At 46.4% G+C, this 18671-nt stretch overlaps 1 non-coding gene and 1 pseudogene across 1 annotated transcript; both read right to left on the bottom strand.

Annotated features, from left to right (window-relative positions):
- Positions 1 to 1924: 1924 nt before the first annotated feature.
- On the bottom strand, positions 1925 to 3014 carry LOC122206964 (annotated as a pseudogene).
- Positions 3015 to 14323: 11309 nt separating this feature from the next.
- Positions 14324 to 14395, bottom strand: TRNAW-CCA. The gene has a single exon. It is a non-coding gene; the product is annotated as a tRNA-Trp (tRNA).
- Between the last annotated feature and the right edge of the window lie 4276 nt (positions 14396 to 18671).

Here is an 18671-nt window from a genome sequence, read left to right as displayed (position 1 = left end):
CGTGGCCTCCCCCCCTTCCCCAAGCCACCTCTCATTTGTTTTCAGTCACTCTTTTTTAAAATAAAAAAAAATTGTTTTAAGGTTTATTTATTTTTGAAAGAGAGAAAGTGACAGAGTATGAGTGGGAAAGGGGCCAGAGAGAGAGAGAGAGAGAGAGAGACGCAGAATCCTTAGCAGTCTTCAGGCGCTGAGCTGTCAGCCCAACACGGGGCTCGAACTCGTGAACCTTGAGATCATGACCTGAGCCGAAGTTGGACGCTCAAGTGACTGAGCCACCCAGGTGCCCCTCTTTTTTTAAGAAAAAATTTTAATGTTTATCATTGAGAGAGAGACAGAGCACGAGGGGGGAAGGGCAGAGAGAGAGAGGGAGACAGAATCTGAAGCAGACTCTAGGCTCTGAGCGGTCAGCACAGAGCCCCAGGCGGGGCTCGAACTCACCAACCCTGAGATTCTGACCTGAGCCGAAGTCGGAGATTAACCGACTGAGCCCCCCCCAGGGGCCCCTCAATCATCCTGTTTTGACTAAGACAGTGAAGCTGTGGCTTAAACAAAAGTATTCAGCACTATTTGCTCGCAGGCCTTTCAGAGATTGTTCTTAAAGTTTCTGGAACTTTCCTGTCTGGAAAGTACAGGAATTACTGAGCTGCAAGAGGAAGCTTCTCTAGGACAACCAATGAGACGTTAAGCAGTCGTCGTAAAAGGAGTCCATGCACCTTCAGCAGGGTAACTCGGACGATGCAACAATCCCCTCCCCCTCCAGCTCAGGAGGGACATGCTTCCAAGCACTGACGTATGAAGAGTCAGACTGTTACTTGCTGTTAGAATTAGCTAATAGCAGTAAATCTCTGGCACGGATGTTACTGGCCCTTAACATCCTGTGATTTTAGGAAATTCTGTACACAGTTTGGATTTAATTCAATATATTCAGAAATTAAACCTGTCAAATGAGGTTTACTATTCTACCAGGATGTCTGCTGGTTTAGTATCCTTAAAAATATGTATATAATGGATGCAGGTAAATCAAAGTCTAAAAATATACTTAGAATATTGCATATTCAAACCCAAACCTAGATCCACAAAATGCCTATAGTTAAAAGCAGCTGAGGGGTGCCTGGGTGGCTCAGTCGGTTGAGCATGGGACTTTGGGTCAGGTCATGAGCTCACAGTTCGTGAGTTCGAGCCCCATGTCAGGCTCTGTGCTGACAACTCAGAGCCTGGAGCCTGCTTCCAATTCTGTGTCTCCCTCTCTTTCTGCCCCTCCCCAACTCATGCTCTGTCTCTCTCTCTCTATCTCAAAAATAAACATTAAAAAAAAAAGCAGCTGATGGAACGAAATCCGAAGTTATGACAAGGGAGACTCACTGTCACTAAGCTGTGTTGCTTAGACAACTTACAAAAGCATGTGCCCTTAATGCCATTTGAGGACGGGTAAGGAGACACCCTCTCCTCATTTACCGTAAGATTCCTATTGAGGATGGGCCAGAAATGAACATTTCTAAATATTCCAGAAAAGTCCACAGAATTGTTAAAAAGGAACGTCTCTCTTTCTGTAGCTGTGAGTAGTAGGGCACATCAGAATTTTTTTTCTTTAAATTTTTTTAAAAAATATTTATTTTGAGAGAGAGAGAGAGAGACAGAGTATGAGGGGGGAGGGGCAGAGAGAGAGAGAAGACACAGAATCTGAAGCAGGTTCCAGGCTCTGAGCTGTCAGCACAGAGCCCGAGTGGGGTTCGAACCCACGAACCACGAGATCTGACCTAAGCTGAAGTCAGATGCTTAACCAACTGAGCCACCCAGGCGCCCCTCATCAGGATTTTCTAATAGCACACAAAGGCAAGTCCATACCCTGGCTCAGATGTTAGAAGAATGGAGGCGGACTGTCAGGCAATCCTTAGCCAGAGCATCGGCGGGCTTTTTACTATATGCTCATCACCAGTCTGGGAATCGTCACAGAAGCCAGAGCTCCCACCCAGGGTCTTCTAAAGTTCCTCCTCTGGTGGATGTACTGTAAGAGACCGTCGACAACTAAGTTTCCGTTATTGTGGCAGATCCCTGCCCACATGTCCCACGGCTCACCCTCGGGGGGGGGGGGGGGGGCAGGCCCAAAGACCGGGGTGAGACCTCGAGAGAATACAAAGAACACATCGCATGAGGAGGGGTGAGAGCACACCCCCACCCTGGAGAAGCTGTTGGAGAAGGTGACCCCGGCGAGTCTCAGCAAAGATACCTCCATTTGACAGAGTCACTTGATGGTAAGTCCGCCGGCTGGATTCTGCCCGAACCTACAGAGCGGCTCCTGAGCAGCAATATCTCCACAATCAGGAGACAAAAGCTTGACCCTGCGGTTCTGTCGCCCCCAGGGGCCACAGAAGTGCCTGCACGATGCTGGCCTGCTCAAATATGGAATAGTGATGTGGTCTCCGTTTGTCACTAAAGCCAAAGCTCGAGAAATCAAGGGTGATCACTCGATGAAACCTTAGGGTCGGACCTTCCAAATCTTGTACCAATCATAGCTGGATGCTGGAAAGCCACGTAAAAGCACAACGATCTCAGGACTTCCACCACACCCACAACAAAGTCTTGGTAGAAGATGCGCAGTCCCTTGCAGGTAAAAATTTGCCTGACGGTCTCCTGGAGTGAAGGGCAGGCGAAAGCTTGGGGGGTGGGGGGTGGGATATGCGGATAGGCCGCACGCAGGGGCACAGCCAGTAGTCCCACCTGAACCCACCACTCCCTCATCCTGATTCAGGTAAGGCTCCATGTTTGGGGAAAACGGTTGCGCATGCTTGCTTTCCACTTTGCACGACGAAAAGGGATTGTAAGAGAGCACGGTGAATAACGCACACCCACAAATGGAGTCCTCTGGAGGAAATGGAAAGTTCAGGTCCAGTGATTCAGCAGACGGCCAGCAGGGGGCACACGCCAACACTGTAAAACTCCGTGCGCTGAGCCCCGACGGCCACAAGAGGGCGCGCGAACTCGCCCTTTCTGATCCGCGGAGCGCGCCTGCGCGTTCGGCCAGGGCTTTGGGCGCTCTGACCCCTGGACGGGAGGAAAGTGCTGGGTGTCCACCCCACGCCCGCGGCTGAGCGTGGGGCTCTGTCCCTCGTCCCACACGCCTCGGTGGACGGCTGCTGTTATAAAGCAAGCCTTGATAAACTATGACGCGAGGAAGCATACGATAGGACACACGAGGACACTCCAGAAAAATAAAAGCTTCTGCATTCGCTGTTTTGGAAAAACGTCCCTGGGAGTGTTTGCAAAATGCAGAGGGGGGAGCAGGGCGGACGGCGGTGGCGGGAGTGGGCGAAGTGTCGTGCCTTCCCGTCCCATGTAAGCCCCAAACCCGAGGGGAGCCCAGCGCTCTCATAGCACGGAACGACGCAGCGCTTGGAAAGGGATTGAAAAATTGCAAAGGCAGAGGATTTAAAAGTCACGTGATTTTAAATTCATCTTATAGCAAAAGAAAATTGATAATAAATGGACCCTCCTGGCTTTAATGGAAACAAACTCATCAATTACTACTTTAAAAGTATACTTCTTAACCTGACCTCGTGTTCACTTGCCACGATTGACATGTTTGAAGATTGCTCATGACCCAGTGACAATCTCAGATGACTTCATTAATTTCAGCTTTTCAGCTTTCTCTCTTGGGGGGGCCCCATTGTGACCGGTAGTGGTTAGAAATTATGTTACCAAGTCCACTCCCTCATGTGAAAAAGAAATGGGTGAAATCGGTTTTCCAATTGCTTTTTGGAGGTGGAAACATTATCCTTTCAATTTCAATACCAACGATTGCATTGTTCGAGGAGCTGACGTTGAATCTGAGACCCGAGAGGTGTTATGAACATGGGGTGGGAGAACTGTTTGGGTGTCGGTGTGGAAATGAACTGATCACAATAGGGCTCTGTGTAGAGATAACAGCAGCGCTGGATTGTATTTGTGTAGAGGAGGGAGTTAAGGTTCAGTTTGGGATACATTTCATTTTAACTTTCTGTAGATGTAGCACTGCAGGAATGAAATATAGATCTGAGTGTTTAGACCCTGTCACCAGAGAGATAACAATGGAAGAAACTGAAGCAGTTGAAGAAATGCACGAGATTTCCAAGATCCTGTATAGTCGGAGGAGAGCACAGGGTTGGGGACAATCTTGGAATGGTTCAACTAGTCCTTTTGAGACGGGCCTTGCAGCAGACACTGGCAAGAAGTGTTTACGGTAGCTTGAGGACAGTCAGGAGCCTGAGATGTCAAAGGACGCAGGGGAAAAAGAACTCTCTCAAAAGGAGGTCATGGTCCACTTAGTGTTTGTTTCCAGATAACTGTGGATGAAACTGGGCAATAAAAAAGAGGAGAGGTGGGAACTCGTTCTTGAGAAGTGAATTCAGGGGCGCCTGGGTGGCTCAGTGGGTTAAGCGTCCGACTTCGGCTCAGGTCACGATCTCGCAGTCCGTGAGTTCGAGCCCGACTCAGGGCTCAGAGCCTGGAGCCTGTTTCAGATTCTGTGTCTCCCTCTCTCTCTGACCCTCCCTCGTTCAGGCTCTGTCTCTCTCTGTCTCAAAAATAAATAAACGTTAAAAAAAAAAAAAAAAAAAGAGAGAGAGAGAGAAGTGAATTCAATGCCCTGGGAGTTCCCATGTGGTCAGAGAACTTGGGACTGTAGGAATAAGCTGGAAGGCTATCATGAAAAGAGGGAGGGATCTCAGATCATTGATCAGAGAGGTGAAAACCCGGTATAGACTATAGGGCGCCTGGGTAGCTCAGTGGGTTGAGTGTCTGACTTGATTTCGGCTCAGGTCATGGTCTCTCGGTTTGTGGGGTTGAGCCCGCATAGGCTCTGAGCTGGCAGTGCAGAACTTGCCTGGGATTCTCTCTCTCTCTGCCCCTCCCCCATTCATGCGCACTCCCTCTCTCTTAAAATAAATAAACATTAAAAAAAAAAAAAAAGAAAATTCTGGGGCGCCTGAGTGGCTCAGTCGGTTGAGCGTTGAGCGTCCGACTTCGGCTCAGATCATGACCTCATGGTTTGTGAGTTCGAGCCCCGCGTCGGACACTCTGCCAACAGCTCAGCGCCTGGAGCCTGTTTCGGATTCTGTGTCTTCCGTCTCTCTCTGCCCCTTCCCCACTTGTGCTCTGTCTCTCTATCAAAAATAAATAAATCTAAAAAAAAAAAAAAAATTAAAAGAAAAACAAATAAGCATTTAAAAAAAAAAAAAGAAAGACAAGATGGGTGATCCTGGTTCTTTGTCAGGGTTTGACAATTGGAAGTGAAGGGCAGCAGAATATGTCACCCAAAATACGCTGCTAAACAGCAGGTATAAGACTCTGACACTTACCCCCCCCTCCCTTTCTTCCTGGAAATAGACATAAAACCCATGTGAAAGATATCTTCCCTACAGAAGGAGGAACGAGACATTTTTATCACCACAGACTGGGAGTCAAGGCGGAGAGAATTCTTTGCAAACAGACCTTGTTGATAATTCTTATCTTCCCTTAACCTCCCCCTACATTTTAGTTACTTTTCCACAACTGCTTGTCTTTGTTCCACAATTTAACCTGGTTAAACAGCTTTTAGATTTTGCCATTTCTCTGGGTCTTTGTTTTCTTATGAGAGCTCAGGGGCCACGTGAAATTTACATTAAATAAATCCTCATTTCCCCCCCCACCCCCTTAATCTGTCTCAATTTAATTCTCAGGTCCAGCCAAAGACTCTAAGAGGGTAGAGGTAAAGTTTTGCCTCGCCTACAGAGGAACACGACGTCCATCTGTCCCTCACAGTGGTTGGTAAAAAGGAAAAAAAATTCCTTGGTAATAACTTTGATTACCCAGTGAAAGTTTTATCCCATATCTATAAGTTATAATGTCTTTTTGCCTGCAACTAATAAGAAGTGTGTGTTTGAGATACTTCAAGACAGTATAAACATCTTGCTCCTCAGTATAATTTCCCACTGGTTCCCTAATGTTTAACATTCATGGATGATTCTTGCGTGATCCATTTTTACTATGATGATGGCAAAGCGATAATATTCCAACACTAGTAATTTCCTCAAGTTTACAAGTTGGCCCTTGATGTTGTCCTTTATGAGGGGGTCATTCCACATCTATCTGTGTGTCTATCTATTTTATAATCATCAGTATTAAATTATTTTTTTAAAGTTTATTTTGAGGGAGAGAGAGAGAGAGCGTGAATGCCAGTGGGGGGAGGGACAGGCAGAGAGAGAGGGAGAGAGAGAGAGAGAGAAAGAGAGAGAGAGAGAGAGAGAGAGAGAGAGAGAGAGAGAGAATCCCAAGCAGGCTCTGCATTGTCAGTGCGGAGCCTGATGTGGGGCTCGAACTCACCAACCCGTGAGATCATGACCTGAGACTGAGCTGAAACCAAGAGTCGGATTCTTAACCGACCGAGCTACCCAGGCACCCCTGTGGATATTGTGTATTTTACAAATTGAAGGTTCGTGGCAAATCTAATGATGCCATTTTTTTCCAACAGCATTTGTTCATCTTGTTGTCTTGGTGTCACATTTTGGTAATTCTTGCAATATTTCAAACCTTTTCATTGTGATATTTGTTATGGTGATCTGTGAGCACTCATTTTGCTTTGCTGGAAGCTCAGATGATGGTTAGCATTTTTAGTAATTAAGTATTTTCATATACTTTTAAAAGCTTATTTATTTTGTTTTGAGAGAGAGAGAGAGCTCGAGTTGGGGAGAGGGAGAGGGAGTGAGAATTCCTATCAGCGCAGAGCCTGATGCAGGGCTTGAACCCATGAACCGTGAGATCATGACCTGAACCAAGGTCAAGAGTCGGACGTCCGCTCAACCAACGCCTCACCCAGGTGGCCGGCAATAAAGTATTTTGAAATTAAGGTATATACATTGTTTTTTAAGACATTATGCTATTGCACACTTCATAGGCTACATATAATATAAACATACTTGTATAGGCACTGGGAAACCAAAAAAATTCATGTGGCTGACTTTATTGCTGTGTCAGGAACAGAACCCACAATATCTCCAAGGTATGCCTGTACATGTTAACTTCATTTACATGTTATGATTTTTCATAGCCATGAAATTGCCGAATAACAATGCCAAGTACTTAACTAAAATTTCTGTTAAGGGGCACCTGGGGGGCTCTGTCGGTTAAGCGTCCAACTTCGGCTCAGGTCATGATCTTGTGGTTCGTGAGTTCAAGCCCCACGTCGGGTTCTGTACTGACAGCTCGGAGCCCGGAACCTGCTTCAAATTCTGTGTCTCCCTCTCTCTCTGCCCCTCCCCTGCTCATGCTCTCTTTCTCTCTCTCTCTCTCAAAAGTAAATAAACATAAAAAAATTTAAAAAAACACTTTTGCTAAATGGGGTGCCTGAGTGGCTCAGTCAGTTAAGCATCCAGCTTCGGCTCAGGTCGTGATTTGTGGGTTTGAGCCCTGTGTCCGGCTCTGTGCTGACAGCTCAGAGCCTGAAGCCTGCTTCGGATTCTGTCTTCCTCCCTCTCTGCCCCTCTCCCACTCATGCTCTGTCTCTCTCAAAAATAAATAAAGCGTAAAAAAAAAATTTAAAAAAATAACGATTGCGTTCTTTAAAAACGTTAATGACCTAAAAGACAAAGAAAGGTTGAATCCCTGTTCCAGGTTAAGAGCTAAAGGCATGATGCCTATATACAATATATGATCCTTAACTGGATCCTACGCGGGAGAAAAAATACTACGAAGGACATATTGGTTCCGTTTTTCAAAAGTGCAATACAAGCAGTAGAGTGGATAAAAGTATTACATCCATGTTAAATTTATTGAAGTTGATAACTATACCATGGTTATGTAAAATAATATCCTTATTATTGGGAAATTCACAGTGAAGTGTGCAGAGGTAAGAAAGCATAATGCATGCATTTGCTCTCAAATGATTCAGAAAAAAATATGTATATAGAAAAAGGGTACATGATAACACAAAAAGAATAAAATGTTAAGAATAAGTGCATCTTGGGGCACCTGGGTGGCTCAGTTGGTTAAGTATCTGACTTCGGCTCAGGTCATGATCTCGCAGTTTGTGAGTTTGAGCCCCACATTGAGCTCTGTGCTGACAGCTCACAGCCTGGAGCTTGCTTTGGATTCTGTCTCCCTCTCTCTCTGCCCCTCCCCCACTCACCCTGTCTCTCTCTCTCTCTCTCTCTCTCTCTCTCTCTCTCAAAAATTAAAAAAAATAAAAACATAAAATAAATAAATAAACGTTAAAAAAATTAAAACAAAAACGTTTGCAAAACGATTTGCCAGTGATGCCTCAATGAAGCAGGGGAAAACACAGTTTTCAATTAAAAACATCAAGTCAATTGTTAACATGGTCTATATTAAGGTGTAACAAAATTACACATTTCAAAATAACCGTCTGGCCCTGGGTTAATATCAAGATGTTTTCCCACCAAGGACTTGCCCTTTTGAGTAAGTAAATGCGTGTCCTGAATACGATCCACATAGATGAGGGTGAAGGCTTGAACTACCTCCTCGCCTGTGTGTGGCTTAGGACTTAGGACTTCTGAAGTGCCTCTTTCCAGCTGGTCTCCCGGGAAAAGAAGGATGCAAGCCGTGAGGGTCCAGCAACATGCTTTGCAATACCCCATTTTACAAAACCTCGTCCTGGGGATGCTTCAACAATCCTGGGACCTCACACCCGGTCAGAGTGGCTGAAATGAACAAACCAGGAGACTATAGATGCTGGCGAGGATGTGAAGAAAGGGGAACCCTCTTGCACTGTTGGTGGGAATGCAAACTGGTGCAGTGTGGAGGTTCCTCAAAAAATTAAAAATAGAACTACTCTATGACCCAGCAATAGCACTACTAGGGATCTACCCAAAGGATCCAGGAGTGCTGATGCTTAGGGGCACGTGTACCCCAAAGTTTATAGCAGCACTTTCAACAATAGCCAAATGATGGAAAGAGCCTAAATGTCCATCAACTGATGAATGGATAAAGAAGGTGTGGTTTATACATACAATGGAATAGTACTTGGCAATGAGAAAGAAGGCAATCATGCCATCAGCCATAACATGGATGGAACTGGAAGGTACTATCCTGAGTGAAATAAATCAGTCAGAGAAAGACACACATCATATGTTTTCACTGATTTGTGGATCTTGAGAAACTTAACAGAAGACCACGGGGGAAGGGAAAGGGGAAAAAATAGTTACAAACAGAGAGGGAGGGAGGCAAACCATAAGAGACTCTTAAATACAGAGAAAAACTAAGGGTTGATGGGGGGTGGAGGAAAGGGGAAATGGGTGATGGGCATTGAGGAGGGCACTTGTTGGGATGAGCGCTGGGTGTTGTATGTAAGCCAATTTGACAACAAATTATATTGAAGCAAACAAACAAACTAGCAATCCTGCACCTGCCGGAGTCTTCAACTGGAGCGCCACCTGGTGGTGATTGGACTCCGTTCCCCCTGGGAAGCTTCCTGCCTTCTAAATTTTTTTTTTTTTTAACGTTTATTTATTTTTGAGACAGAGAGAGAGCATGAATGGGGGAGGGTCAGAGAGAGGGAGACACAGAATCCGAAGCAGGCTCCAGGCTCCGAGCAGTCAGCACAGAGCCAGACACGGGGCTCGAACTCACGGACCGCGAGATCATGACCCGAGCCGAAGTCGGCTGCTTAACCGACTGAGCCACCCAGGGGCCCCAGCTTCCCGCCTTCTAGAAGCGACCCTTGTCCAGCCACCTGACAGCCAGATGCAGGCTCCTTTGGGACACTCTCTCCAGACCCTTTTTTCTCGACCACGACCCCGTCTCCCTTCTGGTCGCGCACTGATAGCTGGCTGATGCTAACTAAGGAGGTGCGAAGTGTGGGCTGCTGCAACGTGTGTGTGTGTGTGGGGGGGGGGTGTCCCAGGGGCAGCCAGGGAGAGGGGAGCTGGTGAGTACTGGGGGCCTGGGTGGTAGCCATCAGGTCCCATGCTGGCTTCCCTTAGCCCCTTCCTTTCTGAATTGGTCGCTGCCTATAGGAGCTGCACCGGTCTTCATGCTCCCCAACATCTCTGCCGTCCAGATTCTGCAAAAATTCCAAGGCAACCTTGCCATCGACACGCTCCAGGACAAGAGTCTGGATCCAGAGTTTCTCTCTCCCCTTCACTGGGGATGCCTGAATGGTCTCCCTGCCTACACTTGGGGGCGAGGGATGGGAGTGTCCACGCAGCTGAGAGTCGGCTGGGACTAGAGGAGGTGTCTTTTTGGCTTGGAAGGTGCGGGCGAGGACTTGAGGAATTTTCTCGAGTTCCTAGAAAGTGGGAGGTGCTTCCTTGGGCCCAGCCCTTTCTCACAACTCGGAAAGGTCTGAGGTTGGTGAGGATGTCCTTTGTGTGTTCTCGTACCTGTTCTAGGAAGTGGGTGGGGGGGCACTGCTCCATTTCTCACCCTCTGAGTCTCTCACAGAGCCATTGGCTCTCTCTGGGCCTCCCCAGGGAAGGTCGGCCTCCCCAGGAGATTCTGGTTCAAAGGCCCGGTGGTCAGAAGGCTGAGGGCAGTGGAGGGTCGCTGGCGATAATTGGGTCTGTGTGGCCTGGGTCTGGATTTCGGGCCACGTGGAAATGGAGACTGGGCCACTTCCTTCGAGGGTGGAGAGAAGCGAGATGCCGCAGCACTGAGCCCCCCAAAAAGGGGTGTCCTCACTCCCTCCACCAGAGCTTGGGTCCGGGAGGCAAGGTGGAGGGTCACTGAGGGTCTCCTCTGTCAGAGCACAGCCCTGCTCTGCTGACCGGGCAGAGGCAGAGGGTAGACAGCTGGAGATGTACGTGTTAGGACCCTCTTACCCCCATCCCGGAGTAGCATGCCAGGCCTGGACCCCTGGGGGGACCCCCGCTCCTGTGCAGAGAAGAGAAATGCCCCCACCTCCACCCCAGTCCTTCCTTTCCACCGCTCAAGTGCAGCACGCTGTTCAAATGGAAGCTTGTGCTGAGACTCTAACAAGAGAGAACATAGAGCTAAAGTGAGTTGAGAGGTGAGTCACCACAGAACTGGCAAAGAAAGGAAAAAAAAAATGTTGTGGCCGAGAAACCGTGAGCCGAGTAAGGTCCTCAGGGCCCATACTGAGAGCATCGAAGGGATCCGAGAAGAGACTGAATGTGGCTTCTGAACTTTGGGAGAGAGCTGCCCAAAGGGGAGGCGAGGCTGCTCACGCCACAGTTCGGACCTAGTGAGAGGGGCTAGGCCAGCGGGACCCCCCACCCCCTGGACAGCCTGATATGTGTCCGCAGGATTTGGGAGTCTCGGTGGCCTGATGCATATCTTTGCTTAGGAAACCTAATGGGCAAGAGAGAGTCAGGTGGAAAGAAGGTGTCTGCGTACCTTTGGGGGGACGTACTGGGGGACAAGAGACACACGAGTTCTTCTCGTGGTGTAGACATGATCTGTGTGCCTTCGTAGGTGCTATCTACAGGGGCAGCCTGGAGGGCCGATCACATCTATGAGGGGACAAACCTAGATGTTGACCCAATAAAGAACAAACAGCTGAAATAAAAATGTGTTCATCCAGGCTAAGCGAAATGTAGGCGCGGAGGGGGTCCCTCCAAATTCCGTGAGTCCCCAAGAGTAGGATCCCCTGCCGATGACGCTACCTGCCCTATTACACGGATGGATGGATGCTGTCGTCATAGCCTGGGGAGCGGTCCTCATCACAAAGTGACCAGAAAGGTCGCGGCAGCTGTCCCTCACTCCCCTCCCCTCTCCCCACCCCCCTTTCGCTCCCTCACCGTGAGAGGAACTAGCAAACCATACATATTTTAAGGAATGATAGAAAACAAAGTCACTCTATGATTTTTATCTCACGCCGGTGCCTGTTTAGAACGCCCTCCAAAGCGAATACCGAGTTCCGTTTATTTCCAATCCAGATTCCTTGGAGCTCAAAAGCAGTTGGCTTAGGTCGTGTCAGGAGAGCATTCCTCTGGCTATTAAATAAGCGGTTCCCGAGTCCCAGGCTGGCTGGAGCTAAGTAAGCACCCTCACTGGGAGGGACCACGGGGCCACAAAATGGATCAAATACTGTGTGGAAATACTCTGCCATCTTTAAAGTTTCCTTTCCTTTCCTTTCCTTTCTTTTCCTTTCCTTTCCTTTCCTTAAAAAAATTAAAAACAAAAATTTTTTAAGTTTATTTATTTTGAGAGAGAGCACGCAAGTCGGGGAGGGACAGAGAAGGAGAGAGGGAAAGAATCCCAATGCAGGACTCGAACTCAACTCACAAACTGTGAGATCATGACCTGAGCTGAAGTCAGCTGCTTAACCGACTGAGCCACCCAGGCGCCCCTAGAGGAATTAAAAAAAAAAAAAAAAAGAAAAAAGGAAAAAAATCCAATGTGTTGGGTCAGGTGGGACAAACCTTTGAAAGTAAGTGTAAGGCATTTTCCCCAACTTTGTCTTTCTACTCTTCTGTACCTTTTCTTTCTAGGAAATGATACTTTGCCCAGAAAAAAAATACTCTTGCCTCGGTTTTTCTAGAAGTTTACGCTGATTCTGTTTCCTCAATGTTGGAGGAATAGGTACTTGTTCATCTGCAATAAATGAGCTGAGGGTTAAAACTGATGGCCGAAGATCTGCTTTTATAATACAAAAGGAGATTATAATGGTCAAATGTTCTCCAACAAGTAGACCTTTTAAAATTTGATTCATAAATGTACGAAAAGAGAATTTTGTTGATTCACATGAGAGACTTGAAGGGCATTGGGAAAATGCTGAGATTAATAAGGTTTGCACGGAACTAATTCTTAGGCTGTAATATCTACAAAAGAGATTCTTTGGGTGTAAAATTCTTGAAAGGAATCTAGGTGTTTCCAAGTTTTTGTTTGCGTTCAATTAAAATGCTAATTATAGGAGATTTAAGTGAACAGAAAGGTGTTTTCTGTCCTAGCCAAGGAGGTACGATCCATTTCAGACGTTCAAGTTAAAACTCATGTTGAGATGCGGGATCTCAAGTACTGATTTCGTGGTTGTTTACTGGCTCACAACAGCAAGGGGACAACACAGGAAAGGGGGAGAAAACATCACTGCAATAAAACCAGTACGAAGCCTGATGAGGGGCTCAAACCCACAACCCACAAGCCCATAGCCTAGGCCCAAGACTTAACCCGCTGAACCACCCAGGCACCCCTAGGGCAGTGGCTTCTAAACTCTGGAAATGGGGTTGAGACCTCCACCTTCAACCTGCCCTCTAGCTGATCAGTCTGAGAAAGGGCGGAGAGCAGGACCAAGCTAGCCACACTCCCAGTTGACTTGCTGAGTCTAATTTCAGTGAGGAAGAGGTGAAAGCAAGTGTTGTTTGTTTAAAAAAAAAAAAAAAAAAATTTTGTTTCACACCCAGTGCAGAGCCCAATGTGGGGCTTAAACTCATGACCGCTGAGATCAAGCCCTGAGCTGAGATCAAGAGTCAAGATGCTTAGCCCACGGAGCCACCCAGGCCTCCCACAATGCCCTCTCTTTAAAGAGAAGTGAAATTGCAGAAAATGGAATCCCGGATGACAGACAAATCTGAGAAGATACCCCCCAAATGTAGGGAAAATGGGAAAACACAGGAAACACTTTGAGAGATTACAGATGCAGAGTACAGAGAAGCATAAATATCTGTCCACATGGTGCTAATTAGCCACCATATGGAAGGGTGGATGGCATTTATGGGAAAAGTCTAGAACAAAAAAGAACAGAAGCAAAGTGGAAAAACACAGCAGAAAACTTTACTAAAATGGCTGAATGAAACATATTTCTTAGAACTATTTTAGTTTCCTCCATTCCTGGGCTAACGTCCTTGTTCTCCGTCACAGCGTCAAGGTCGTGAGCAATGCGATTTAATGAGAGGTTTTTGATCATAGGTTAGCCAACCTCATAGGTTAAAAAGAACTCATTGAAAGCTTATTTATTTATTTATTTATGGGAGTTGCTTCTTTTCCTATGTTTAAAAACAATTTACATTTCATTTTCTGATAACTAGTTTTGTCCTGTACCGGTTTTCTATTGCTGTTGGCCTTAAAAAAAAAAAAAAAAAAAAAAAAAAAAAAGTTCTTCTGGTGACAAGTTCTGTGACGGGGCGGTGACGGAGGGGGGGCGAGGTGCACCTGAAAGTGGCCGGGGTGCCCTTCAGGGGAGTCCCCACCGAGCGGCGCCTCCTGCTGTCCCCAGACCAGCCCCCACGAGCTAGGAAAACGACACCGCTCCTCTCCTGAAGCTCAGGTCTCTGGCTTGTCTGCTGCAAGGGAATTAAGGAGCGGGATTTGACCGGGAGTCAAGGGGGGGGGGGGGGGGGGTGTCGGAATTACAAACACACCTTGTATTTCCTTGCGTTGGAGAGAAAACGGAGAGCCGTGACCCCGACGTGACTTGAACACGCAACCTTCTGATCTGGAGTCAGACGCGCTACCATTGCGCCACGAGGTCACCGGACTCCCGTGACTTTTGATCTTTTAAGACTCTTCCCTCCTACACCTCCCGGTCTCGTACCTGCCGGGTTCCTTTGCCCCCCGGGGGGGGGGGGGGCGCAGGGCGGACAGGGCGCAGGCGCAGGCGGAGGGCTGCACCCCGCGAGGCCCGGGGCTCCCCCGCCGCAAGGCCAGTATCCCCGGAGCCGCCGCCGCCGCCGCCACCTGCCGGTCGTGGTGCTTGATCTCCGCCTGGGACAGGCGGCTTCAGGGGCCCCAGAGCGGGCCGGGCTGCCGTCTCCGGGGGCCACCAGAGTTGGGGACCCGGCGGGGGCCCGGTCCCCGGGGGGCCGGGCAGCTGGAAGAAAGCGGCCGCACAACCCGCAACCGGGTCAGCGCCAAGAGGCGAGGGTTGGGAGGACGCCCGTCCCCACGGACAAGAGTAAAGGGAAAAAAAACCCCGAGTGACTTTGGAACTTGGCATAGAGAGAGAATGCTCACGAGCCCCTCCCCCGCCCCCAGCTATAAAACGAAGTCTCAGTTTTGAAAATTTGGCTCTTCTAGAAAAGGGTAATAAAACTTGAAACCCATGATTTCTCGAATAGTATTTGGAAGTATTTCTTTCCATTTCCTTCTTCCCGGCTCCGCACAAATGCCCAACGTTTAAAGCTTGGTGACTGTTAAGTGCACCACCGTTTCAGAAAGCTGCACAAAACAAAGGTACGACTTAATGAATCATCACCGCCAAGAGGACACCCTGACCACCGCCAGCCAGGTCAAGAAACAGAAACTGCCCGCCACCCGCAAGGTCTGCGGGTGTCCACAAACGCCCCGTCTCCCCGCGGCAGCAACCACTCTCCGCCTTTATGCTAATCACTTCCCGGCTTTTCTTTACACCCTTTGTCACCCAGGGGCGCCTGGGTGGCTCAGGCGGTTGAGCGTCTGATTGCAGCTCGGGTCACGAGCTCACCATACGTGGGTTTGAGCCCCGCTCAGGGCTCTGTGCTGATGGCTCTGAGCCTGCTTCATTCAGATCCCGTGCCTCCGTCTCTCTCTGCCCCTCCCCTGCTTCTGCTCTCTCTGTCAAAAATAAAGATTAAAAAAAAAAAAAAAGTTTTTTATATTGTTATCACCCAAACGCGCATGCGTAAACACTACAGTTTCCTTTGGTTTGATGTTAAAGTCGCTTTTCATCGGCCGGTGGTTCCCCCTCCCTCCCTTTTCCCTTCACAGCGTCCCCCCAACCCCAATGAAATGACGTCGTGACCTCAGTACCTCCCAGTGTGTTTTATGACTTAGATCATTTACGTAACGTGGTTTCTGCTGTTTCTCCACCGTTGTGCTGTTTCTCTCTTTGTAATTAATAACCACTTGGGGGGTAGAGGGGTCTGGGTGGCTCAGTCTGTTAAGCCGCGGACTTCAGCGCAGGGTATGATCTCACGGTTTCGTGAGTTCGAGCCCCAGGACTGGCTCTGTGCTCGCCAGCTCAGATCCTGTAGCCTGCTTTGGATTCTATGTCTCCCTCTCTCTCTGCCCCTCCCCCGCCCATGCTCTGTCTCTCAAAAATGAATAAACGTTAAAAAAAAACCCCACAAAACTATTTGGGGTAAGTGCTCTGAAACCATGCAAAATATCCTCTTCCTCCTCCAACTTGCACCTGCTAATGTTTATCATCCATCTTGACTGCAGCAACGATTACTGTGGTGTTTGCCTCGTGGTGATTTTCTATTTCTTTTTTCCTTCTACATTTATCAGCATAATCCTTCCATAAGAAAGAGCTGGTTCTTCTCTCCCATTTACTTAATACATTATAGACTCCATTACTCACTTGCATCAATACAGACTCATGGTTTATTTATTTTTTTTAATGTTTATTTTTTGACACAGAGAGAGAGAGAGAGAGCAGGGGAGGGGCAGAGAGAGAGAGAGACAGAGAATCTGAAACAGGCTCCTCGCTGTCAATGCAAAGCCTCACCGGGGGCTCGAGCCCAGACCCGTGAGATTCATGACCTGGGCCGAAGTTGGTCACTTAACCTACTGAGCCACCCAGGCGCCCGGGGATTCTTTAATCCTATGGGTTCAATCCACAGAATATAATTTCTTATTTTGTTTCCAAAATTATTCCAGCTTTGGTCTTCATGAGCTCCTTCAGGTTGGCTCAGGAGTTTTTTTGTTTGTTTGCTTGAGCACTTCCTTACTTTCCTGCACAAGATAAGCCAAGTTCATCTTGTAGGTTTCCCTTGTGGGTCCTGGAATCAACCATTTCTCCAAGGGGCCCTGGTTCTTGTTGGATAGTGGTGTTTGAAATCAAGATCTGGGTGTTAGCTGTGCCCACTGAAGTTTGGAGTCGTTTCCCTTTTCCTTATCTGTGACTTCTCTCTTTGACCCTGAGAAGCCCAGCTCTCATTAGTTATAATATATGTACTTGCTGTAAATATATATGCATATGTATGCCTGTGTATTTATGCATGTATGCATATGTGTGTGTTTCAGAATTACTAGAGTGTATACTTGTAAGAAAAGATTCATTGAAAGGATTACCTTCGGGCACCTGGGTGGCTCTGTCCGGTAAGCGTTGATCTCAGCTCAGGTCATGATCTCATAGTTCATGGGTTCAAGCCCAAGATCCGGCTTTGTGCTGCCAGCTCAGAGCCTACAGCTTGCTTTGGATTCTGTGTCTCCATCTCTCTCTGCCTCTCTCCCACTTACGTGCTCTCTCTCTCAAAAATGAATAAACATTAAAAAATTAAAAAAAAAGATATACATACATTTACCATATGACCCAGCGATGTATATTATTTATACAATAAAAATGAAAATATGTTTACACAAAAACTTATACATGAGTGTTCATAGCAGATTTATTCATAGTAGTTCCAAAGTGGAAACAATCCAAATGTTCATCAATGGGTACATAAATAAATAGTGACATATTAATACAATGGGATGCCACTCATCAATAAAGGGGGATGAAATATTGAGATACACAACATAAATAAATCTCAAAATTTAAGCTGAGTGAAAGAAAGTAGGCACAGAACAGTATATACAATGTAATTCCACTGGTATAAAATTCTCGTAAAGACAGTTCTCACATATAGTGACAGAAAGCAGATTAATGGTTTCTTGGAGTCAGGTGGGGAGAATTGTCTGGAAAGGGATATAGAACATTTTTGGGGTGATGAAAATGTTATATTTCTTGATTTTAGTGGTAGTTAAAGTGTGTATTTACCCCAACTCATCAAAATGTAAAGTTAAATTTAGTGCAACTTATTATATGTATAATTATGACTCAACAAAGGTGATAAAAACCTCTAGTGGATGCAGTGAAATGGATTCGTATAGACAAATTTAGATTGTTAAATGAAAATATTAGCCAAAAAGAAAGGTTGGAAAACATCAATTATCTAAGACTTAAATTTCAAGACGCTAGAAAAAAAACCCAGTGGATTAAACTCAAATAAAATAGAAAGACTCGTGTGTTTAATGGTCATTGATATTTCTCTTTTGTGAAATATTTGCAAGTTTTGCTCACTTGAATTAGGTTGTTTTTAGAAAAGAGCATGAACCACCGAAAAAGAAATCAATTATATAGTAGTTAAGAGGTGACCTTTTGAAAAGATTAATAAAGTGTTAAATCCCTAGAATGCCTAATCAAGAAAACAAAGAGACCTCACAGATTACCAATACTGAGACAGAAAAGAGAATATCACTTTAGATTCTACTGATATTAAAAATATAACAAGCAGATATAAACTATTTAAAGCTAATAATTAGATATTTCAATGAAATGATATGGAGATTAAATAATATTTACCAAAAATGACACAAGAGACAGAAAATATCAATAGTCCTATGTCTATCAAAGGAATTGAATGTATAATCGAAATTTTTTCTACACAGGGACATCTGGGTGGCTCAGTTGGTTAGGCATCTGACTCTTGGTTTTGGCTCAGGTCATGAACTCACGGTTCATGAGTTCAAGCCCTGTGTTGGGCTCCATGCTGACAGTAAACAGCCTGCTTGGGATTCTCTCTCTCCCTCCCTCTCTGCCCCTCCCCTGCTCACTTTGTCTCTCTCTCTCAAATAAATAAACTTAAAAAAAATTTTTTTAAATAAAAATAAAAAAACAAAACTTTCCTAAATAGAAAATTCCTAGCCCAGATGGCTTTACTGATGATTTTTATAGAAAATATTTATGGGAAAAAGAATACCAATACTAATAATGCACAGTCTTACGCAAACTCTTCTGGGGGACAAAAAAGGGAAGTGATTCCCAATTAATTTTATAAAAC

The sequence above is a fragment of the Panthera leo genome, chromosome E1 (genome assembly GCF_018350215.1).
Source record: "Panthera leo isolate Ple1 chromosome E1, P.leo_Ple1_pat1.1, whole genome shotgun sequence".
Taxonomy (NCBI): Eukaryota; Metazoa; Chordata; class Mammalia; order Carnivora; family Felidae; genus Panthera; species Panthera leo.
This window is presented reverse-complemented; position numbering and strand designations above follow the sequence as displayed.